At 43.5% G+C, this 25,235-nt stretch overlaps 1 long non-coding RNA gene across 1 annotated transcript; it reads right to left on the bottom strand.

Annotated features, from left to right (window-relative positions):
- Positions 1-9,345: 9,345 nt before the first annotated feature.
- Positions 9,346-24,429, bottom strand: LOC139827507 (uncharacterized). The gene is made up of 3 exons (XR_011738139.1): positions 13,677-24,429; positions 12,454-12,698; positions 9,346-11,221 (listed from the first exon to the last, which is right to left on the bottom strand). It is a non-coding gene; the product is annotated as an uncharacterized lncRNA (long non-coding RNA).
- Between the last annotated feature and the right edge of the window lie 806 nt (positions 24,430-25,235).

Raw genomic sequence — 25,235 nt, forward strand, 5'->3', positions numbered from 1 at the left:
AACCTGCCTTAGCAGGTGGGTTGGACTAGATGATCTTCAGAGGTCCCTTCCAACCCCAAGCATTCTGTGATTCTGTAATGTTTCAAGTGCAGCAGGGCCATGGGCTGCTGTTTTCTTGTGTGATTTAGCTGGAGACAAGCAAGTATGCTGTCCTCCAGGGCCACCTGCAGGTGCATAAAAGCTGTTCATCCGTGGCTAATGCAGGGTCTTTTCCCCAATAATGTCACCCAAGCTAACAGAATATATTAGCTGTACCTACAAAGGCTCATTCTGGTTGTATGATCAGGCCATCACAGCTGTAACCACACAGCCATGACACTTTTTGTTGTGCTTCCAAGTGTAGTGGAGCCTGATACTCTCTTGCATGCTGGTCATGAACATGTGTTTTCTGGGACTAAGTGCATTTGTTATAGCCACTGTCAGTCCTGAACTCTGGTGAGCACAGGCTGTATTTCCTTATGGAGGGTCAGAGAGAGCAGCATGGCTCCCTGCTCTCTTCATGTTTTCTCTAGGCATCCTCTTGCAGCTCTGCTGGTGACAGATACAGGTGCTTCTTCTGCCAGGCAGTTGCTCTCCTGTTCCTAAGCCGTGGGGACTGCAGTTCTGTGCTACTTCAGTCTCTCAGGTGTAGCTGCCATTGGGCTGGGGCAGGACACCTTTATGCATCCTTCAAGGCAATAACAGCGAATGGAAGCATTGACTTCAGGAGGATAAGACAGAACAATTACAGTGAATCAATTACAGCAATGATTCTGATTTTGAACCAGCTTCAAACTTAATTCTCATTGATTGTAGTTTTACGAATCAATTGCAGAGAGGCAGTGGGGTAGAAGCATTAGTGGTGAGATGAAATCACTGTCCATCAAAGGGATAGAGCCCCAATGAATTACCAATTAACATCAGCAAGCTAAAAATGGTGGTGATTAACCAGAGTACAAATGGGAGCGCTGAAATTGGAGTTGCAGTAGCAGGGTAGCTAGTTATTAATGAGATGTGGCAGCAATGCCAGAATGGCCTTATTGTATTGAAGTACCCCGTCTCATGTGGATTGTGTTAGCTGACTTGTTAATGACATATTAAAAAACCACAACCAAACAAAACAAAAAATCAAGCTTCATTTTAGGGACTTGGGATTGTAACAGACTAGGTACAAACACAATTACTTCAGATATGACCCTAGTTCACGTTGCTGTTGTGACATATAAGCCTTCTTGTATCAGCCTGTGGAGGCAAGGTTGACAGGCTTGGTTGTCACTGAAGCCATCATGTCCTTATAAAGGCTAAGATCTCAGCATCCCAAGGAGTTTATTTTCCGTGAGAAACTGTGTTTAACATTTTTCCTGGTTTGTTCTGGTATGGCAGGACCTTGTTCATTTTAAGAGAAACTACCATGAGTGCTGCTTCCCTGTGAAGGTGCATTAAAGAAGATGGCAAAAACAGTGCGAATCACTGGAAGAGTTTTTCTGGATGGGAGATGCCAGCCTCCTCTCACTGGTGTTCCCGTCTCACCAGAGCCACAGATGGATAATCCCTTCACATTTCCCACATATGTTGCCATCCAGCAGCCCCTCCATCACCAAACCATGGAACAAAGCAACAGCAAGGAACGGCTGCCAGGAATATCTTTTCAACTGCAAAATTAAAAGCATCCACGTTAAGCTCTTCTTGCCAGGCACAAAGAGGCAGGCAATTCAGCATGGCAAATTTTCAGCATTTTAGCACAAAGTATTTCAATTTCTCTACTGTTTTAAGACTTTTGCAGACAAAAGAAGGTCCACTCTGCTGGGAACAGGCAACCATTGCTGCTAATTAGCACTGTGAGGAAAAGCATTTTTCTCTTATGCCAGGACTGGGTCAATGTAATCTATTACAAGCAAATAGGGTATATTAAATAATCGAGGTGCAGAATGACTGTCGAGTGGGAAGGTCTTACACAGGCAGAGCAAGAGTTGTGCCAAGTCCTGATCTGACTGCTGTAAAACTGTTTAAGCAATTAAAAACCAGCAACGGAGTCTGTGCTTGAGGTGGTGGTGTTTTGTTTTGTTTTTTTTTGTTTTGTTTTTTTTTTGTTTGTTTGTTTGTTTTTTTTTGTTTGGTTTTTTTTTTTTTTTGTTTGTTTGTTTTTAATAGCAGATAATGGACTGAATGCCTTATATACAGAACATTCAAGAGCTGTTGCCCACATGGTTTTAGTCTCATCTGCCAAGGGATTACTAGGTTTTGCATCTCACATCGATTTTACTCAGGCTGATAGGCAAGCACAGTAGTGTGAATAAGCAAGCCCAACTCCCACCAGTAGCTGTGCCAACCCCCACAGAGACAGGTCTCTCAGCCACATTTTTAACTGAGGAGAAATGACAGTGCTCTGCTGGACAAAGGATTCTGGAAAGTAGTCAGGAAGCAAGCATCAGGTGGAGGACCAGTCTGGGGCCTGCGTCCTCATGAAAGGCTGGTTTCTAGACAGGGAAGGGGAGAGAGAGACAAATAACAATAAGGGGTGGGGCAATGACCTGGCGGGCTTGCTGGGCTTCTTATGGCTTTCACCTTGCCATTGCAGCTAGTGATGGTGAGCAGCTCATGAACACAAAGGAAAATCACAGTCATGTAGCCCTTTGGGATGTATAATGGCTTTGAGAGGAACAGATAAGCTCAAAGCTTTGTACTGAAGGAGAGAAGCAGGGCAAGGACAGTATCCAAGGCCCAAAGGCACATGCTATTCCTGTGGGCGGATGAAGCACTGCACTGAGATCTGCCCTGTTAGGACATTTAAGTCTACCTCCTCAGCAAATGGAAAATTTTCCTGAATGCTGACTAGCCAGAGAACAAGAGCACTGCTTTGTCAAGCTTGCAGCTGAAAAGGTACATTACTGCCTCTCCTTTGTTCCTTCCCTTCCAAGCCTTGCTCAGAAACTCAGATGCATATTGACTCAAGTGATGGCTGCTGGACATGTTCTCCTTTGCCTCCCTGGGGACTAACCAGTGCAGATGCGAACTCCATTGTAGGAAGAAACAAGAAACAAATGGCTCAAATCCTAACCCAGACCTCAGTCTCCTGTACATCAGCAATCACTTTGCACATGTGCTTTCCAAAGAGTGTCGTCCTTCACAAAGAAGCAGTTTGAGTTACAATTAATCTAGGAACTAAGACAGAAAAACCCTGCACCTTCATTTTTTTGATTTTTGCCTTTAATTCCTTGAATTTAACTGCAGAGAGATGGGTTTTCACTGCCTGCAGGCGTTCTAGATGTAGCATGAAAACAGGCTTTCTTTCTCCTTTGGTCACGATGCATACCACGTGGCGTTAACCAGAACAGCTTCCCTGGCTCCTTAGCCCAGCTGTGGATTAGTATCTTTCCCTTAACCAGGGCAAGATGTCAAACTTCCATACCTCTCTCAACAATTGCCAAGCCTAGCGCTTCTAATAATACCCAGCCTTGAATTTTTGATGGCAGATTTCAGGAGGATTTAATATTACAGCTTGGTTGTCAGATAAAGCTAAATCCTTAAACAAAATCTTCCTGCTGTCTTAAACCTTTCTGAAATACTCTCAGAAATGTGCACTATGTATTTTTCCCACTGTTTTTCATGACATGAAAAAGTTACTCTACTTCCCTGTAACAGCAGGTAATAGGGATTTATTGTGTTTGGTGGCTATTAATAGTCATAACATGTTATCACACAGAGCAACATGAGCAGTCACAGTACATTACAGATGGAAAAACAGAGTAAATAGTGACACTTTAAATGAAAAAAACAGGGGTCCTTAACTCTCAGCTATAGTTTGCTTTCAGTAGCTAGTTCAGAGGGGCCTTTCAGCATTTCTTTCCTTTGATTTACATAGGTTTAAAACATATTATAGTGATAGAAAACCTTTGCTAATTAAACCACTGTAAAGAGTTGTCCATGCTATATTTATAGACCCTTTCATAAGCAGGTTTTTAAACACATGGCAAACCTTTCAATCAATTAGCTTATCCAGTTTCTTTGTGCAATACCTTTGCAAAGTGCTTCAAACTGGCTTAGTGCAGGAGGCTATCTGCTTGGAGACCTGGTTCCATGGATAGATGAAAGCGGAGAGAATCTGCAGTCAGTTTTCCTGTTTCCTGCTGCATGAAGATGGAGAAACACAAATGGACCAATCTCCTAGAAAAATTTGCAATGCACAGATTTTGCAAGCTCACTGTTAGTAAATTTGTCATGTTGTAGGGCTATCAATAGATGCCAAAGTGATTATGACATGACTTATTGCTACAAAACTTCTGGATAAAAATGACGGATAAGCTTCCTCAAGATCAGATCACTGAATTCAAAAGTTGTTACTATTTAGGAAAATTATTTAGTATTATTTTGACAGAAATGCATTGTGAGGTGAAGGTCATCTTCCCTAAACCCAAATGTGTCTTGGTTGTAATATATTTTGCTAGGCTTTGCTTGTAATATAAGCAGAGACTTTTTCACATGCAACAGCCTATTTTGATCTGTATGATACAGAAACTGCATTCAGCAATTTTGAATTTAGGATTTCATCAGAGCTCCTTGGGTCATTTTGGTAGCACTTGGGAACATTGTGTTTCCCTGAGAAGGGAAACCTTAAAGTAAAAAATATATTTACTGCAAAGCTACCTTTTCAAAAATCTATTTTAAATGAATACTCTGGAAATTGCATTTGCATGCCATTCCAGTCAGGAATATAAAAGAAGTCTGACAGTTTTCTACAAATAAAAAAAGAGCTTGGACTGTCTTGCCATGTATTCTGAAGGAAAGAAGTCTGATACCCTTTTGAAAGCTCCAGTTATCTGAACACTAACTCTTGATGTCTTTACAAAACTACTTCTCTCTGCCAAAGTCTGCCTCATGATGACTCCTGCTTTTCTTGGGATTCTTCATGAGCAGGTCATGTTTTGCTCCCCTCACCTCCTTCCTGGACTAAAGTCACCTTTTCTCAGCCTCTTTCCAGACCAGCTTTTCCAATTCTTGTCTGATTCTCTTAACTTTCTAAGGTTTTTTAACTTCCTTTTCAAGAGAATAATCTCCTTGTGTGTGTAACTTTGGCTTGGCCACTGTGAGACCATTACTGTCTCCAAACATGTGGTAAGATTTAAATTTCAGCCTGCCTTATTCTTGTGACAAAAGGATTCATACAAGTTTCAAAGCTTCCCCAAGAACATTTGTGCAGTCAATGCTGCACCCAAAGGAGAGACTTCAGCCAGTGCACAGAGACTCTTTGCTGAGCTGAGGCTAATTCTGCTGAATAACAGTTAAGCATGGGTTTTTTTAAGCTTTTGGGCTGGTTTCAGCAGCTTGGTGGGGAGCATGATTCAACCATGACTGCAAGGACACTTTATGTCTCAAGATGATCCATGTCTCAGTGTATTTCCTGCTAAGCTGCTGAGAAATAAACTGATGTCTGATGTTCCTTTCTCTTCTCAGTCAGAGACTCTTTTGGATGGTAGATCAGGCTACTCTGATGGGCCTCACTGAGGTGTTTCTTCTTTGCTTCCTTCAGTGACTGAATTGTGTTCTGTAGGCCACAAATGATGTTGTTGGTCCAAAACACTATGTGGGTGAAGGCCTTCAGGACAGAGTGGGTGTGCAAGGAGGCTTCTTGCAGAAAGCACGGTGTATTTTGAAAACTATGGCCTCCTGGTGAGGCCTGGTGTCAAATTCTTCCCTGCTGAGTCAAAGATATCACAGTCCTGTGAAAAGATGAGAGAGTTGCACTTTGGAAAGAGGGGCTTGGTGCTCCTATTAAACTCATAGAAGCTTTGCCTTGAATACCGTGTGTGCATAATGCTGCATGGAAGTCGAGAAAGTGTTGAACTCCAAACACCCTTGCTTCTTCCTTCTTCCCAGGGGAAATCATGCGTGCTGCTCTGTGCTGCTTCTCACACACCTTCCTCCCAGGGAAGCTACTAAAGCCCATGCAGCATGGAACTCTAGCAAGGTACTGTGTGCTTCATGGCTTATTGCTTTGTTTATGGAGACTGGAGAGCAAAATCACCAGTAGGTTTATACATTTGTGATGTTCCTGCGTAAGGGAGGTTGGACAAGAGTCCAATGGAGGTCTCTTCCCACGAACACTGGGAGTCCATGAAGCCAGGCCCATCACATGGGCCACAGAAATGACTAGGATGGAGAGACCTCTGCTCTTCTCACTGCTGAGCAGCCCAGGCCTTGACACTGACATTTGTCTCTCCTCTTTGTTGACTGGAAATGTCTCCTCATCTTGCTTCTTACAAATGCTGCATCTGTTGGGAAATGCTGCACCGTCAGAAAAGATACCCACCATGCCTGAATGGATTTCACTAAGGCTTGCAGTGACTTCACCGCAGAGCAAGGAGCACAATTTGACATATTGCAAGCTGAAGGAAAAGCTCTCCAGGCAAAGCAGACCGGGGGGAGGAGAGAAGGAGAGATGCTGAAAGGGCCTGGGGCTGTGGTAGAAGCACTGTTAGCTCCAGTGAACCACAACTGAAGGGGGAAGAGAGGACCAAATAGAGTCTCTGGTTACAAATCCCTTTCAGCACGCCTCATGGAAACTTTCAGCCTACACAGCGCCACTTACATCGCTCCTTTCTGTGATCTCCGGTTGGTTATGAACTGCAATGCTTGTCCTGGGGAACCTCTCAGATCTATTTTTTTTCCCATTTTGCACCTCCTCAGCTCTGTGAGACAGATATCACTCTACCCCAGGCCCTGCCATAGGTTCCCAGACCTTCTCCTCCCCTTCCCAGAAGCCATCTTTTTTTTGTTTGTTTTCTTAGACCTACCCCACAGCTGTCTTTGAATATCAGCCTCAGGGTCTGGTGTCAGCACCCTTTTCTGTCACCATTGCTGCCAAAGAGATTTGCCTCTGTCTCTGATTCAGGACTTTTTCTCTTCTTGCATGGGAATCATTCAGTCTCTGAGAGGACCCTGTACTACTTTATAACACAACGTGTTACTCACAAGGCACAAAAACTGTGGGATTTGTGCCATTGGGCTGGAATATAAGAGCCTCTGTCAGAGGTATCTATTTATAAGACTCTCTCTGAAGAGCTGAAGATTTGCAAGTAGGTCAACAAGTAGATTTTAACCCTGCTGTGACCAGAGATATAACAAGGTCAAACCAGTGTTTTTCCACCATCACTTTTCTATGGCTAGTACTTTTTGCTGTTGGTGTTTATAATTAGAGAGCTATGTAGATGACACTCTGCCATATCCCTGTGAACACTGTTAGGAGATAAAGCTGGGCTCCTATTTAACACTTTGTTCTGAGTGCTGCAGTATTGCAAAAGAGCCATTGCTTACAAGGTGACACCATACCAGGGCCATAAGCAGCCAGGGGCAACCATTGAGTCAACACCTTCACTGCAGCCTCTTTGCAAGGCACCTGGCACAGATCTTCCAAGAGTGGGGCTGTGTTCCTACAGTGCCTTCCTCCTCTGTTCCCCATCAGATGGAGGCTGCATCTGTATGGGAAGGCACCAGCAATGCTGGCAGCCAAGAAAAGAGTTGCTAGGCAAATCTGAATAGTGGGAGGATTTTCACATCCTGCAGCCACCTGGACTGCTGTATGCAACTCTTCTCCAGCTCTCTCCCTCCAGGGCTCTCAACCTCCCTTCCCCTTCACTGTGATTCCCCTTTCCGTGCCTTGTCCATTTTTATGGCAAATCTCTCTCTAACTGTCCTTATCCTTCGCCATGACACCTCATGGAACAATCTGCACATGCAAACAGTGAGCAGCAGCAGCAATTTCCAGTGCTCCAAGAAGACATCTGCTTTCCCTGGGCTGAAGTCAGCCACACATCTATATGACATAGAGGTAAAGCGAAGTGTAAGCTCCCTGAGAGAGAGAGACCTAAGTGTGAAACACAAAGCTGACCAGTATAGCTCTTCCCTGGACTGGCTGTGCTCCATGTACTCAGCAAGTTAGTGACACAAAAGTGACACTGGCTCCTGGAAGAGCTGTCAAAGGAATAAAGCCCCTGCTGCCAGGAGGTAATCAAATTACTGCAGGATTCAGCCACCAAAAGCTAAAACTGGGAGAATGCAGTATTTACAGTTAAGGTGTTATTTTTACATTATATTTGTTAACAAAACCGGTAGTACAAAGACCCTGACTCCATCCCTGGCAACATCTAACCAAACCAAGACAGGAGGGTTTTGTACAAACCCATACTTTAACCTGCCTGGGTGGTAGCTCATGGTGGCCCTCCAGCTTGCAAAAGGCAAAGCCTGGTACAACCTAGCATAGGTTGGCTGTAGCTTGGGTCACAACCATGTTCCTTCTCCACCCTGTAAAAGCTTTACTGGGGAGGTGTGCTAGCAACTGCATCTTCTCTGATGGGAAGATGGTGATGTGTGGAAATCTCAGTTGGTGTCAGAATTTGTGAGCAGGAAAAGAAATGTATGGATGGAAAATATTCAGTCTATTGGAAGCACATCCTACATTAAAACTACTGCGATTCCTAGCCAAGGGATAGAAAGCAAAAGACAACCCAGAGCAATTAAAATCCAGGTACTGCAGAACAGCTGAGCAGGAATCACAACCTGTCAATCCCTGCTTGTTTTTCAGTTAATAAATGAACTTAATTAGAAGGAGAGCTGGGAGATGCTGGAAGAGCAGCAGTAGGAGGTTATTTGTAGAATGCCAGCCAAAAAAGAAGAAAATTTGTAGGAGGGGTTCAAAGGATGCAAACGGACTTGGTTGTTCCAGTCATAGTCTTAAAATAGTCCTGGGGCTCAAGGTTATGAGAGGGGGCTGCAGACCAGAATAAAATGCCTAGCTCTGAACAGAGAACTCTGGAACAAAGACACCCTCCCCCAAATGAAGAAAAGGCTGAAAGAACAATGTACATTTGCTTTGTGTTACACTTAAACATTTTTTTCTTCCATTTTTATGTTATGGATACTGTTTTCCACAACATCCAAAATGCCCTTTGGAAACCACAGTTTCAAAAGTTTCAGAAGACTTTCAGCAGTTTTCCAGACTGACTTGGATGAGGCCCCGAACTAATCAGGCTGATGCCAGAGCTGAGAGCAATGAGATGTTGGACTATCTGAAAAGCTCCCCCTTACTGTATCAGTCTGCAAACCTGAAACAGAAATAGGAGAGACAAGGGGGAAGATTCATAAACTCCTTTTGACCAGCCATGCTAGAGGAACTTGACTGCCGGGCAATCATACTCCTTTGTGACTGCTGATACTGGATACAAACCATGCATCCCAGAAGTTCCTTATGCCAGAGAAGATAACAAACTGCAATAGAGCCCTCCACAGTAATTTATATTTTACTATATCTGAAATTACGTTTTAGCACTGTGGCTGACAGAGGAAAAAATATTAAAAAGGCCAAACAGCTTTAATAATAGATTTTGGAGGACTTCGAATTGTCAAAGACATTTTCTAGTGACAGTTTGTCTGAATCATATTTGGCACTGGTAATATACCACGTCTCCTGTCATTCTTTTAATTACTTTAGAGCCTTTTAAAAGAGCGCTTTAAAAATTAATTAAGAACACCTCTGATTTTAGACCAAGCATGAGAAAGTAAAATATCCCTGCTGTTGCATTTTAAGTGGCAGATTGTCCTGGTGCTGCAGATAAGCTTTGTGAAAAATCCAGCATGCCAACACCAGAACAAACCCCAAAGATAACTTAATTTTGCAGCCATTTAAGGGCTTGGGAACATTTTTGAATTTAAGGAGAGAAAGGATCTCAATTAACTAATTGTGTTACCAGAAGTCTACACTAAATGGATTGGTTCCACTCTTTTTTTGATTAAAGCTTGAAAAGAAAGTAAGACTATGATGCAGCTGTTTGTAGCCTGTGGTAGAAATCACTTGCATAAGATTTCTGGTGTGCAAAACCAGAGGATATGAACTCTTTGGAAGGTGGTAGAAATATCAAAGTTTTAGGATTCATATCACAGCTGAATAATTTTATTGGGTTTTTTTAGCAACTTATTTGATTAATTTACCTCCCTGCTCAGCATCTGAACACTTTGTGCTATCTAACAGTCATATACACACAATTTATTCAGGAGCAGATTTTGAGGTCAGTGGATCAGTGTTGCCTATTTTACATTTCAGCTGTATTGCTTGGTTATAAGAGGTCAGCGTTGCTCTGGAGGGGTCCATGTGAGAGGGAATCTAGGAAATGTACTGAAATTCACTGTGGATATACAGACAAGTAAACATGTTTATTTGCTGCAAATCCATTCTTGCACAACCAAAAAGTGTGTGTGTGTGTGTGATGGGGAGCTGCAAAGGGCCTAAATAGGGTCTCAAATAGCAACTCCACCTCATGTGAAAGCACCAACAGCACTTGCACCAAGGGTGAAGAGGAAAAACCCAGAGGATAAATCTCACAGGTTCACTGGACAAATGTCTCACTGTTGACTCTGTTTGCAGCAGGTTTACCCAACACCAGTGAGGAGAGAGTGTCTCTGATGTGCTGGTGACATCTCAGGGAGCAGAGGCATCCTGGTCCAGAGCAGTGGGGACTACCCAGGCTCTGGGAGGCCTGTGTCATCAGGTTATTTCTTTTCTTCAGAAAAAGAATGCCTAGCATAAGGCTCAAAACATGAGTCAGGGAGCTCTTGTCCAGCTGTTCAGACCAGACTACGAAGACCTAGGGTGGCAGGTTTGCACTACCAAACAGCCAGGTCCTATGCGCTGGTCAGAGGAGCCGGTTGCTTCCGCGACTCCTTGTGCCTCCTGTGCCTGGTAGCAGGAGCAGGGCAGAGCTGCCCTCTTCTACAGCACCTTCTGCTCCAACACTCAGTGTCCTTGTGTGAAAACAGGGTGGCAGGGGAGTCTGCTCCAAGCTACCAGGTGTTTTCAGAGTGAAAGATCCAAATGTCTCCTAGGTCACCTCCAACAGCTGGTCGGAACTACCTGCCCACCAAGAATGCCCCTTGGTCAAAGGTACCTGTGTCTCAGCGCTTTGGGCCAAGCAAATCAAACCAGGCTAGATAAACCTGTTTCAAACTACATGGGATTCAACCCAGATGCTGAAAGTATGCCCCTCTAGAGCAATCTTTGATGCTCAGCTCCAGTGCTGAGTTTATCTGCACAGCACTGGTGTAGCTGAGCAGCTGCTGCATCCTCATTGCTCTTGGGAGTCCATCCACAGGCAGAAGAGAGAGGAATCCAACAGAAGGACTCTGCTTGCTGCAGAGCATGATAGGTCAGAGCTGCATGATGAGAGTCAGTGTGCGAAGTGTTTCCATCTCCCTTCTGTAAGAAGAAAAATTAATAATAATGAGTAAGACTTGGAACTCAAACTCACCCGTGCTACCATTAAATACAGGGTTGGGACATGTCACCCAGTGCATACAGCACATAGTCTGACATCCTTTCCACAGGCATGATAGTTCTGCCTTAAGGTTCTTTTTTGTTTGTTTGTTTTTCTGACATAGCATTGATTAAAACTCTGACCTGTGATAGCAGGAACACTTTTCTCCCAAAGGAGGAAGCTAAACAGCTGAGTTAAATATAGGTCTGCCCTCAACCTTGCTGACCACCAAACAGGGTCAGTGCATATGATCATTACTGATAACTTGGACAAAATCAACTGCAGATGAAATCATTGGCAACTCGTTTTCAAATAGCCTATTTGCAAAGGTAAACTATTACCTTACTGAAATGGACAGCTATAGATTTATTTCTTTTGATCCTTTCAGTCAAGGTTGCCACCCCTCTCATCTCATGCGTGGGATATATTAAGGCTCTCATCTTCCAAAATACATTTGATTATTGACAAAGAACTACTCAGCAGATGGGGAGAAGAAAAAGAAATGGTAGTATCACTTTTCTCTTTTATGAAGGTGAGAATGCACCTGTTTCCTATGCCAAACTTGTTCTTGTCATTAACTTTGCAAAGAGCTAGGCAACTCTATCCTGACAAAATCTTTCAGCTAGCAAATCTCCTTCTTAAGTTAGTGGGAATATGTCCATGTGCTAAATCAGAACATAACTGATGGGAATATATAGTCATACCACTTTCATGTAAAAGTCTCCCCTCTACTCAGAGCAGGTCTGTGGTGAGATTCAAGATATCTTTCTTTCCTGGCTACTTTTGAAGCTTACCCTGCTTTAAGGAAGAGGTTGGACTGGAGAACCCCCCAGTTTCCTTCCTGCTTAAACCCTAGAATAACTGTTTCTGTTTTCATAACTACATTTTCAATGCTGCAGGGCCTTTCTTTCACAATTTCTTTATATTGCAAGTAGAACTGAAAAGTATTTCAGTTGTCATCTTGCTCAACCCACAATCTTTCCTTCTTCCCCAACCCCCTTCCCGCCCCAGTAGCACTGTTTTATCTCACCAGAAGTTGGTGACATTCGCTTACAATGAGCTCAGTTTAGGGGCTTCAGAATCAGCTATAAACAACAAAATTAAATCTTTTGGGTCAGCTAGAACAGACTGATCAATAATAAAGGGTGATTCTCTGCCCTGCTGAGGCACTCACTGTGTTAGCCATAGGTTGGCCCCTGCAGATCTGGTCCTCCTTGCCCTGAACAGCTGCATGCATGCACCGGTTCTTCTGGGGGGCACAACCAATGAATCTCAATTGTGTCAGATGCCCCGAAGTTAGAACAGTCTGCTCCTTTAGGCACAGGTCCTTCAGTCAAAGCTGCGGAAGTGTTTCTGCCATTGAAGAAATCTCCTATGCCACCACTTCTCCCATCACACCAGAAGGCTGTTCCTGCAGCACTAATGAAGAGAGGAAAGCAGATCCTGTCACTGTGGGTACTGAGGGTCCCTGGATGGACTTGGCTATGCAGTATATTGATGGCCACATGGAACAGGATCTGCTAAGCACTTCTCAGGACCACCTCTTCACAGCTTATGAATTAAAAACCTACAGGTCTCTTCATTTCTTAGGTTCATGATAGCACAACTCGCCCAGCATGTGTGTGTGGTCTTCCCTTTACAGTCTGCCATCAAAAGCTCATCACTGGTATCATTCACAGTCACTATCTCATTAAAGATGGCAATTATTTATTAACATCTAATTGGCAGCAAATAGCAAGGGAAATAAACAGAATTATTTCAGTTATTTTGCTTGTTTATCAGCAAACATTTTGAGGAGAGTCACGAATAACTCTAGCCCTGCCACTGAGTCAAAACCCGCTCATGATGTCATTGGTGAGGTCTACCTGTTTTGCTGCTGTCAGCACAGTGTTTGTGAAATAAATGCATACAGGTTTAGCTAATATCACTGCAGCAGCACACTCAGTCAGCTGGGAGGCTGGTGAGAAAATCGGGCAATAATTTACTGAAAGAAATTACTATTTCTGTTCGAAAGCATCCATGCCATGCTTGTGGCTGCTGCACTCTTACCTGAAGGCTTGACTGTCTGATGCGGTTTGGAGTCATGTCAGTTAACTATAAAGTTTAAATAATTGCTATATATAGAGAGCGCTTTAAGGTTTATCACTGGAAATGTTAATAAAAGCTCAAGACAGAGTCATCCTGCTTTTTTTTTTCTCTTGTGGGCTGTTACTCTGTGCAAGAAGCCTATCCCTGCATGACTCCTACCCCTGCATGACTCTGATTCCTGAGTAAACAAGGTTAAAGCATGTAAATGAGAGGGTCTTCAAAGGTTTCTGAGAGAATCGGCCTCAGAAACTGCTGGAGATTTCCTAGTTGCTATGAAGCTTCAAGAAACACCTCTGAAGAGGCTCTTACCCCTTCCTTGTGGTTTGCACGCAATGACTCTCGCATGGTCCTCTGTGGGCTCAGATGAAATGCAGTCAGCTCGAATTCTGCGCTGATATGCCTACAAGCTGAGGAAGAGAGTGGTGTGTCAGTTGGGTCTGTACTGCTTCAGGACATGCACAATTCCAGAGGCCCAGGACAGTGTTAAACACAGGATGAATTTTTTCAGGGCATTTAAGAGATCTGGGACCTCAGCTCTCTTCATAGTATAAAGATTTGATGATTCACAGTATATGAATTGCCTTGAAACTCCAACCCCTCTTCACTTATGGTTCAGAGGACATGCAAGCCGCAGGGTGGTCTTCCCATTCACATTACCTTGTTCCCAGCATCCTCTACTTGCAAAGAAGAGGAAGAGGAAGAGCAGGTGAAATGAGATGCAGGGAAGGGAAGATGGTCAGGGGAGCCTTCACTTGTCATATGCAAGGAAAGATGTTCCTTATGAGGATCTGAGAAGGAAGAGCCAGCTGGATCTGTCCTGTTGTCATCATGTCCTTGGTGTCTCTCCATGCACAACTTAGTCTAGTGAATTTAGGACACAGACATGCTCATCTACCCTTCAGCCAAGGATCGTGTCACAGTAGACTCTTGCAGCAGGAGGATGAAGTTGCTAAACTCTCAGCATAGAAATATTTTTTTTTCCTCTTTGGTGATCTGAGCTGAACCCTGCTGCCTTTCTGCATGCTCACCTTGCCATCAGAGCTGGAGTGATGTGTCTGCCTCCATTTTCTTCATCACCATGATTGATTTACACAACCTTGGCTTTACTCTGGTGTCCTGCTAACAAACATTGAGCCAAGTCTTGAGCTGAGGGTGGAAAGGACTTGTGCAAAGAGCAAAATCACCTGGAGTTACAGGGGAGGCTGTAATAACTGGTATCAGAGTAAATCCCATGGGGATGGGGATCGCACCTGCCAGAAGGGCAGCAGAGAGCTGGTAGCCAGACACACACTCCAGGGGATTATGCCTATAGGAATTAAAGGGTAAGCAGGAATAAATGGCTGATATACCCTTCACACAAGGTCCCTGAATTAGTGTGCCTACAGGGGAGTTTTGAGACAAGCAGAATGGGATGGAATGGGATTTTCCAGTGGTGTAGTTTCATCCTAACTCTACTGGTCTAAGACCAAGGGCAAAATGCTATGCCAGGTGATGAGCCCTTTTACATTATAGGCTGTTCTGTCCTGGTACACCCTGTATAAAGGGTTTACGGGTCATCTGAAGACTGTTCCCATAATGACACAACTATACATTATTACAGGCTCTGGGCTATCATATGAATAATTTTTGGATTGAAATACAGAGACACTAGATGATTTGAGAATATAGTCTAGCGCTGCTGGTGTTGGTTAGAGATGTTCTGTCTTACAATCAGAAGAAAACTTGCTGATTGAAATTTTGATAGAAAGGAATAAGACCAGAGAGTGGAAGATGTGGACAGGTCTCTGCTTTGACAATCCAGAATTAGTGAGAGAGGAAATGTTGCCTCTGTCTTCTGAGTCTGGCAGACTCTCACACTGCATTAAACCTTAAGTCTCTGTTGAAACTGGACCTCAGCAGCACAGTGCTTGCACCCATTTTAATGCAGATCTACTTACCATCGATTAGCCATTCAGAACTGCTTTGATTTCAGGTCAATGTCACTTCATTGAGCACTTGTGAATGTCAGATTGATTTAGCTGCACTACTCATTTATATAGTTATTTGCAACAGAAGTTGAAGTACTTAACAAAGCCTTTGGAAAGCCTGTGGAAACTGGAAAAATTACAGAAGTCAGGCTGCAAGATGAGGATCACTGCCTAGCAGGAAGCTGAACATTTCCTGTGAGTCACTGTGTGCGATGAACTGCCAGAGGTTTCAGTCTGCATGTGAGTCATGAGCCTTGGTGCTGGATTTATGTTACCTCCTCACAGGAGCCAGTACCATAAACATACCTGCAAGCCCTGGCAAAGCTTTTCCCATAACAGTATTTTACACCCAGGTTTCAGAAAGCTGTGCTTGCTGTCCTTTAGCAGAATAGCACTTAGCTCAAGGAATGAAGAAGTAAATACCTACTTGTAAATAATAGGTGAGAATGGTCCTACCTGAATGTTTCCCTGGTTGTCTGCTTTCAACTCCTCCCCAGTCTTTCGCTGCTGCTCCACCACCTCTGGTCTCTGCTTGGCACTTTCTACTTGCCCAAGGCTCCTAGCGGATCTCTTAGTAGTTTTGGACCAGGATTCATCAGAAAACCTACTTGCTACAAACAATTTGCTTTACTAGGGGAAGTATTAGAAATGCTACAGTGTTTCTAAAAGGACTTACAACATGTTAGAAAAAAAAATAAACAATCAAAAACGCATAAAATGTGAACAGAGTCATGAAGAAGATGGCACCTCCCTCCTCAGTACTGCTTATCCTAAGAAGCATAAATCAGTATTCATCTAGCTTGGGCACCACTGCGAAGGAAGTATGATCTGGAGAAAGTATGGTCTTCATTTACTTATTTGTTTAGAAATAGTTTTGTTTATTCCCACCTCAATTTAATTTGCACTATATATATGTTGGAGCCCTCATCATCCACTTGAATCTGCATCTGTGCAGAAAATTAGAGGATTCTGTGGCCGGCCAGCCATTTCAGGCACAAGCAACCTTCCACAGCCTGTGTTCAGGAGATGCTCCCTGAGAACAGCTCTTGTGGCCATTTGTCCATGAAAGGGCCTTGCAGCATTGTTCCTGATGCACTGTTCCCAAGATGCTGAATTCAACACAGCTTGGACATGATATTGAATTTCATCAAGCCAGATTATGGCGCTGCTTCGCACTCACAATCACTGAGTCTGCTCCTCCACATATATGTACCAGAGAAGGCAGAGACCACCACCAGTTCCCTTTAACATTAGCAGGGGAATGTGGCAATTACCCCAAGTAACTGCTCTGAGTTTATATGACAGCATTGTCTTGCAAGAGCCTTTTCTGCATGTGATACCATTATAATCTCACTTTTCAGAAGAGAAAAGCAAATTGTGAGAGGTCGAGCTCACCACAACTGGTAGGCAGCACCAAGACTAACAAGGCTCTTGTTCATCTCACTCCATCTGGAAGAACCTTTTCCCCTTCCTCTTTGAGGCTGACTTTCCATCTCACTTTTCTTCACTGTCTCCTGAGTCCCAAACTGAAATACCCATCAGTTCTCTGAAAAGCTTACACAAATTAGAACACTTATTGGAAAAATACTACTCAGATTTCTCCCCCCCAGTTGTTTCTTCTGTCTTCACAAGAGCCCTTCTCTTGGTGCTTTGTTAGTTCTCTTAGGAAGGCAGGATTTCCATCTTACTAGCTGGAAAAATGCTGCTTCAGCCAAGATTTCCACAGTGATGAATAACACAACAAAAACAACAAGCCCTCACATTTTAGAGCAGCACATTAGAAAAATCCATTTTTGAAAGGTGGAAGAAGGTGTTAGGCAAGAGGGTAAAAATCCCTTAGAAATCTCCTTTGTGGATGCAAAATCTGCTTGGTAAGCTATTTAAAGATCAGCACTTATAAAGTGTGTGTCAGCCTCCAAAAATGCTAAGTACCTCATTACAGGCTTTTGCACTGAATTGCAACAGTGACCATGTATTCTGTTCCCTGCTCAGGCAGTCCTGTGCAGGAGAGCTGAGCAGTGACAGAGATGACACAGATCCAAGCACTGTGCTCCTGGTGGTCCCAGTGCTCCAGAGGGGAAGACAGGGAACCATCCATCTCTGCATCCCACCATGTGGGTGCAAGCACAGACTGGGTGCAGTGATGCCTATTCCTCCACAGTAAGGCCGCACACAGCTGAGTAAATGCCCGGAGTCAAGGCATGTACGGAGAAGAGCACCAGTCACCTTAGAAGGAGAGCTGAGCCAGAAAACTCTCATAGGAGAACAAGAGATAAATATATTGTATTCTTTTAGTCACTGCAGGCATCAAAGGAGCAAGGCAAGAAACGAGAGCTTGAACAAATTCAGAAAACCCTTACATTTCATATCTATTAGAATACCAAACTGGGTCCAATGACAAATACTTCTTTTCCCCGACCTTGATTTTCAGACACGCTTGCACCAAAAATGTTGAAACTTCTTATTTAAAGGCATTTACTTGAATGGAAGAAAAAGTCCTGTTATTTTTTCCTTCCATGGTTGCTCCAGGAAGTTTGCCTTGCTTTAACTAATACTCGAAGTTTCACCATTTACTGCAGGGAGACAATAAACTATGGCAGATGCTCTCCGTTAAACCCCCACCCTCCACACTAGGAAAGGTAATAGAAGGAAAAGGGAGAGAAACTTTCAAGTTGGAAAACTTAAAAACGCTTTACTAATGCTACTAATAAATAAAGAAAATAATACAAAATATACAAGAACAATCTTGAATTTCCTGGAATAGCGTAGTGTTGCTCCAGCAGCTGCAGGGCAGGTACCCAAAGTCCTGGGCTGGACTCCGCAGTAAACCAGAGCTGGATTCAGGGATGCAGGATCTGGAACCAGGTCTTGGATCGCAGGCACAACAGGCAGAGTCCTCTTCAGATGCTGGCCATGGTCAGAGAGACCGAAACCCTCATGATCTCCCACTTTTACAGGGAGTATGATGTGTATGGAATGGAATACTTAGTTAGTCTATTTTAGTCACCTGCTCTGTTCTACCCTCCTTGCAAATATGCCCCTCTCAAGGGATGTGAAAAATTTATCAGTAACCTTGTCTGCCATAGCAATAAGTCTAAACCTGGGCCTCTTCTGTATACCATTGCTAACGTTATCAGCTCCAGAGCGAACAGTGTCGGAAAAAAATGCAGCCAAATTCAGAAAAATGCAGTCACTTAGAAGAACTTAGCTGAAAGGAAAATTCACTAAAAGAGAAACTGGTCTTGTTTTTAACAAAACCAGGGCACGGAGTTACCGGCTTACTTTTTGTGCTGCTAGGACAGTTATTGGGAAGGGAAATACCAGCTTGCCATGAGAAGTCACTGCACTTCGACGCCAAAAAGACCATCCTGTCTGTGCCACCATAACCATAACACATCAAACTCCGGCAATGTGTAACCTTTTTGGAAAAAATGAAAATTTTCCCTTCTCTGGAGAAGAATGCAGATTGGTTTGAGTTGAACATTAGTATCAGTTATGAAACAGATCCACTGGCAAGGGAGTTGCCGATAATATTCTTAATTTCAGATAACTGTAGTGACCATTAAGACACCTTGCATTTTCTTTTGATAGATTTTTTTTCTCTTTGCTGATTTAAACTCCCTATTTCAATAGGATACACTGCTCATGGTCATAGGGTAAGCGGTGGTGGTGTTAAGGCAAAGCTTGCTGGAAGCCCTGGGCTCCTGTGTTTGGAACTGCTAAGCCAAAAACGAACATCTGCTGCTGAAGTGCTTTTACATTATTTTTTAAAATACCTTTCAAGATGTTTCAAGCAACCGTCCTTTTTCAGCTGTAACAGAAGAAATATTTCTGGAAACATCTGGGAATTGGCAAGATGATACAGAAGTGAGGACATATTTAAGAATCACTAAGCATTTGTAATTAACTAGAGCTGTTACTGTGTTCAAAGACCCAATATTAGTTAAAACCAGACATATACAAAATCACAGAGGCGTATTACTAAATCATCTCTGTAAATACGCAAAGCCAGGAGGTAAGTTGGCTATAACTCACATTTCTGCATTCTTTAAGAATATCTTGCTGCCTGTGGGAAACAGGTCCATCAACTTGCTCTGGAGAAGTGCAGGACTTTGCAAAGTGCACAGTGATGGAGTAACACTTGGCATTGGGAGTCCCACCTTGATCACACCACTGGTACAGTCTCTAAGCTGCTAGAAAAAAGATGGGATCTGACTCAACTCTGGCAGAAGGACCTCCTCACATTTTCTGGAATTAATTTTTTTTCTGTACAACATGTATCTAAAACTCTGAGAAATTTATTTCTCAAATAAAAAGTCCATATCTGATTTTGGCTTCAATCAGCCACAGAACCAGATGGAACTCTATCACATTTTCAGTGCAATGTCCCCATTTAAAAAAAAGCAACAACAATGATAATTATTCAGGAAACAGGCAAGCATCAATTCAACCACTTCCTTCCAGAGAAACCCACCGGAGACTCTTAATCCTCCTGTGATTAGTTAACTACTGCTGACAGCAATTAACCATAAAACAAGGACTGGAAACATAGAAAAGTAATTAATAAACATGCTGCTGCATCTTCGTTGTATCAGCAGAGAAAACAAGCAATGCCATGAATTTTGTATTTTGTGGACAGGCAATGGGAAACTACTGAAAACACAGGCTGTGTGGAATTCCATGTGGTGCATTCAGTAGCAATTAGTGGGAATTCTGGTTTGGGGTCAATTTAAAAAACTTTTTGGCACATTTTTCTCCCTGTGTTTCATGAGACCAGTGATATAACTGTCTTTGTGTCTTCTTTGATTATTCCTCAGCATCCTTTCCAGGAGGATTTTCATCTGGACTTTCCCTAAAGAACTCCTCTTCCTTGGGACTCCCATCTCAGACAACAGGAGAGCCTGAAACATCTCTGCATTTGTGTCCTGGGCCCCTTCAGACAAACCAGCCTCCTTAACCACCTTCATTCGTTCTTCAGTTCCTACTCACCCCTCCAGGTAATTCAATCAGCAATAAGCTCATGTGATTCCAGCTTACTATTTCTCCTGCTCACCAAGTTAAAAATATCACTGTCTTTGATGGACCTTTAACTTATTGGGAAATAAACCTCTCAGCTCTTGTACCCACTTCTCTTCTTTTTTTTTTTTTCTTCCCACACCCAGGATGTTTACATCTTCCACCACACCTGACAGGACTCATGTCCTGAATAAGAGCACAAAGCTGCATTTTCCAGAGCAGAATTGAGAGCAGCACCACAGAAGTGTGATCTGGCTAAACTGATGCAAAGGAAAAGCAAAAAGAAAGCAAAATCATAGAATCATAGAAAAGTTTGGGTTGGAAGGGACCATCAAAGATCACCTAGTCCAACCCATCTGCAGTGAACAGGGACATCTTCAACTAGATCAGGTTGCTCAGAGCCCCGTCCAGCCTGGTCTTGAATGTTTCCAAGGATGGAGCATCTCCCACCTCTATAGGCAACCTGTGCCAATGTTTCACCACCTTCATTGTAAAAAATTTCTTCCTCATATCTAGCCTGAATGTCCCCTCTTTTAGTTAAAAACCATCACCCCTTGTCCTATCACAACAGGCCCTGCTACAAAGTCTGTTCCCATCTTTCTTATAGGCCCTTTTTAAGTACTGAAAGATCACAATAATGTCTCCTCAGAGCCTTCTCTTCTCCAGGCTGAACAACCTCAACTCTCTCAGACTGTCCTCAAAGCAGAGGTGTTCCATCCCTCTGATAATCTTTTTCGGTACCTCTGTTCAGAAGCTGTTTCTGTGGCTGGAAATGGCAGGGGCCATGTCTAGATGTGGGTGTTCTGCAGCCTGTACTGTAGATAGAAAGGAAGCAAAGCAGAAGAGCATAAGGCAAACTTCTATTTGCCAGCCTAGGCTGTGATGGCAATGGGCACTGCTGATTCACATGCTTCTCACAGCTGCCTTTTGGCTGCGTCTTGCTCGTGGGAGTAAAGGGAGCTTTCCCTTTGCTGTGAGCTTCGACTGGGCTGGACAGGGGAGCTGGCTTGCAGCCCAGTGATAACTCTGCCAATGCTGATGAGGGTTAAGCTTGCAAAAGCTGGCAATGGAGGATGCTAGTTCTTCACAATTACAGGTGTGCTGGTGGGAAGAGGTCTCTGCAGGTCTCCAGTCTCTTGCTCAGAGGAGGATTATCTCCAGCACTTGGTCAGGTTGGTTGTGTCTTTGCCTTGGAAACCTCCAAGGACAGAGATCACTTACATGACTGAAGCCCACACACAGATGCTTTACTGGTTTGGTCTAGCGAGGAAAAAGGACTAGATAAAACCTTTTGTACAGATAACGCAGTAATCCACCACAGAGCACAAGTCCTCCACTGTTATGTGTTGCAATGGAACCCCATGGGGAAATATCACAGCTGTTTTTATCTTCCTGGAAACCTGCGGTCTCATCTGCTCAAGAACTTATTCATTCTCACCATGGCTAGTGCCTGCTTATCACAAGCAGAGAGGGATCACAGCAAGTCAGTGTCTGTGCCAATTTGCAAGGGAGTTTGTCAGCAGTTTCACAGAGGGCTCCAGCAAGGTTCATTTAAGTATGCAGAGCACGCATAGCAGAGGGAGAAGACTGGAAATCTGTCTGTATGAACATCACTGAAAAGGAAGCAACCATCATAATTAGCTGACAGCAAAACTCAACTGCTGTTCTCCTTGCTTAAACCTCAGACTTTGTTGGTAGTTTAACTGATTTTCTGTGTGTGGGTGAGGTGTGTTGACCCAGGATGGGTACCAGGTGCCCACCAAAGCCATTCTGTAACTCCCCACCTCAGCTGGACAGGGGAGAGAAAACATAATAAAAGGGTTGAGATAAGGACAGGGAGAGATCATTTGCAAACTACCATCACAGGCAAAACAGACTTGACTTGGGGAAACTAGTTTAATTTATTGCCAGTCAAATCAGTGTTGGATAATAAGAAATGGAAACAAATTTTGAAACACCTTCCCTGCACCCTCCCTTCTTCCTGGACTTAACTTCACTCTCAGTTTTCTTTGCCTCCTCCCCACAAGCAGCACAGGGGAATGGGAGCTGTGGTCAGTTTATCATATCCTATCTCTGCTGCTTCTTCCTCTTCAGGGAGGACTTCTCACACTCTTTCTCTTCTCCAGCCTGGAGTCCCTCCCATGGGAGGCAGTCCTCCGTGATCTTCTCCAACATGAGTCCTTCCCATAGGCTGCAGTTCTTCACTAACTGCTCCAGCATGGGTCCCTTCCATGGGGTGCAAGCCCTTCAGGAACAGACTGCTCCTGTGTGGGTCACCCATGAGGTCACAAGTCCTGCCAGCAAACCTGCTCCAGCATGGGCTTCCCACAGGGTCACAGCCTCCTTCGGGCATCCATTTGCTCCAGCATAGGGTCCTCCCTGGCTGCAAGTGGAGATCTGCTCACTATGGACTTCCACAGCTGCGGGGGGACAGCTGGCCTCACAATGTTAGATACTATGGGCTGCAGGGGAATCTCTGCTCCAGCACCTGAAGCACCTCCTGCCTCTTGCTCTTCACTGACCTGGGTGTCTGCAGAGTTGTTTTTTTCACATATTCTCACTCCTCTCCTTGACTGAAAGTACACACTTTTTTTTCCCCTTTCTTAAATATGTCATCCCAGAGGTGCTACCACCATCACTGATGGACTCGGCCTTGGCCAGCAGTGGGTCTGTCTTGAAGCATTCTGCCATTGGCTTTGTTGGACATGGGGGAAGCTTCTGGCATCTTGACAGAGGCCACTCCTGTAGCTCCCCTGCTACCAAAACCTTGCCACACAAACCCAAAACAAGAGTCAGTGACCATGGCATATTGATCCCAGTCAGTATTACCAGCACTGCCGGGCAACTCCACACTGCCTTCCCACTGACAGAGGTAACAAATAGCTGCCAGACAAGCAGACAAGCCTTGTGCTATTCCTTCTGTGCTTGCAAGAAGCACAGGGACCTTAAACTTGTGCCCCACAATAGTCGGGGTCAGCCACCCTCTTTTACGAGGCAAATTAATTGCCAGTGAAGAACACAGAAGATTTGTGCCAAAACAGGACTAAATCATAGTTTAGAGCAGGAGAAGACTGTGTTATCCCACAATGGTTCTTGTTCTTACACAAGAAACGAGCTTGGCTTTCTCTGACTCTTTGTTAATTCACTTGCCATTTGAGAAGATCCAATTAGTTGCAAATTGCACCAAGCTCCAAGAATACCAGCAGAGTTTAATAGACTCAGAAGATACAAGACTCTCTTTTGAAGGAGTTTGATTTCCTAAGGAGGTTTGCTTCCAGTCTCTACTACACCAGTCAAAAAAGCATGTGGACACACACTTCACTTCACTATAACTCCTTCTGAAACTGTCTTGGCTTGCTTAACGATCATTTCAATCAAAGCCCAAGATGTTTCCATTTGGTAGTGTTACTTCACTGTCTCAAGAGCTTGTGGTGGTCTTCCTCAGCACCCAGGTGTCTACAAACTCAGCCTCCAAACTGACATCATGCATTGATTTTGCCACTGTAGCAGGAAGATGGTACATAATGATAATTACAATCTCAACAAAATGTCAGGATCAGAGAGAGAAATGGGAACATGAGCAAATCAATACACAACCCCCTTGTGGGCATACTGTTCAAGTTTTTTCAGAAGCAAAACAAAACAAAATGAAGAGAGAGGGTGAGAGAAAGAATTCCGCTTTCCCCCAAATGACACATTTTGGAATATGTCCCCTCACACTTCTAGCTCCTCTAACATGGAAATTAAGTAATGTACATGTTCAAGAGACATCCAGAAAGTTTTCCTTGTTTTCCCTCATCTTCAGATTTGAAGGTTTTGGAGGGTTTTTTTAATGTTTATTTTGTTTGTTTGTTTGTGTGTTTTTGTTTGTTTGATTTGGGTTTTGTTGTTTTTGTTTTTCTTGTTTGTTTTGTTTTTCTTGTTTGTTTTGTTTATTCGCGGTTTTTTGTGTTTGTTTTGTTTTGTATTTGCTTGCTATATTTGACAGCAGCAAAGAGCAGCTAGGTTACTTTTTCTTCTGATCTCTAATTTTTTTTGAAGTTGAGTATATTGTAAAAGCTTGCAGAGAGAGGAAAAAAAAAAAAGAAGGAAAATCCTACCCCAGGATCATCCATCTTCTAATATTCAGCAAGAAGATGTCAAATACTGATAACTTTCAAAAGCAAAAATGAAACAGCAACATTCATTTCAATTCCAAATGTTTTTGGCAACTATTTTGTCTCAGACAATCTACCTTTTGAAAAAGCTATTTTCAAACTAATTCCACTGTCCAAAGGGATTGTCATTTGATTCTATAGCCTCTGGTATCAAAGTCAGTTAACTCTAAAGTAGCTACAAAAGAATCATTACAAATCATTACAATGGGAATGAAGGATTGCTCGGTCTCCTATTTGTGCACATGTATTGTCAGACACAAAGCCGTGAGCAAGGATCTGAGCCTGTAATAGCCATCTTTGGACCAGGCACTCAAAGACTACCATGAGGCTGGAAGCCAAAATAATAGGCTAGCTGAAACCTACTTTGCCCAAAAGGATGGACTGTCCTGGCAGGGCCACCCTTGGTTCAATCACTGAGTGACTAAGGAGATGAGACCAAGTGCAGCAGAATCACATTAATAAACAAGACACATTGTTTTCTCATTATACCATCTCACAATTTCTGCTAGATTTTCAGGTTTAAGAGAAAGGAAAACCAAAAATTACACTGGTGGCCAACTTGCCAGTGGAGATGGCACCATTTGGGTAGATAACTACCTCAGCACCTTGCTCTCTGAGGGCTGCTAGAGCTAAGCTTACAAAGCACTTGGGTCTAAGGCATCTCATCACTGCTGTAATACTGGCTGCAGAAGTGAATGCATGCATTAAGGAGCTGAGTATTAAGGGCA

The sequence above is a fragment of the Patagioenas fasciata genome, chromosome 3 (genome assembly GCF_037038585.1).
Source record: "Patagioenas fasciata isolate bPatFas1 chromosome 3, bPatFas1.hap1, whole genome shotgun sequence".
Lineage (NCBI taxonomy): Eukaryota > Metazoa > Chordata > Aves > Columbiformes > Columbidae > Patagioenas > Patagioenas fasciata.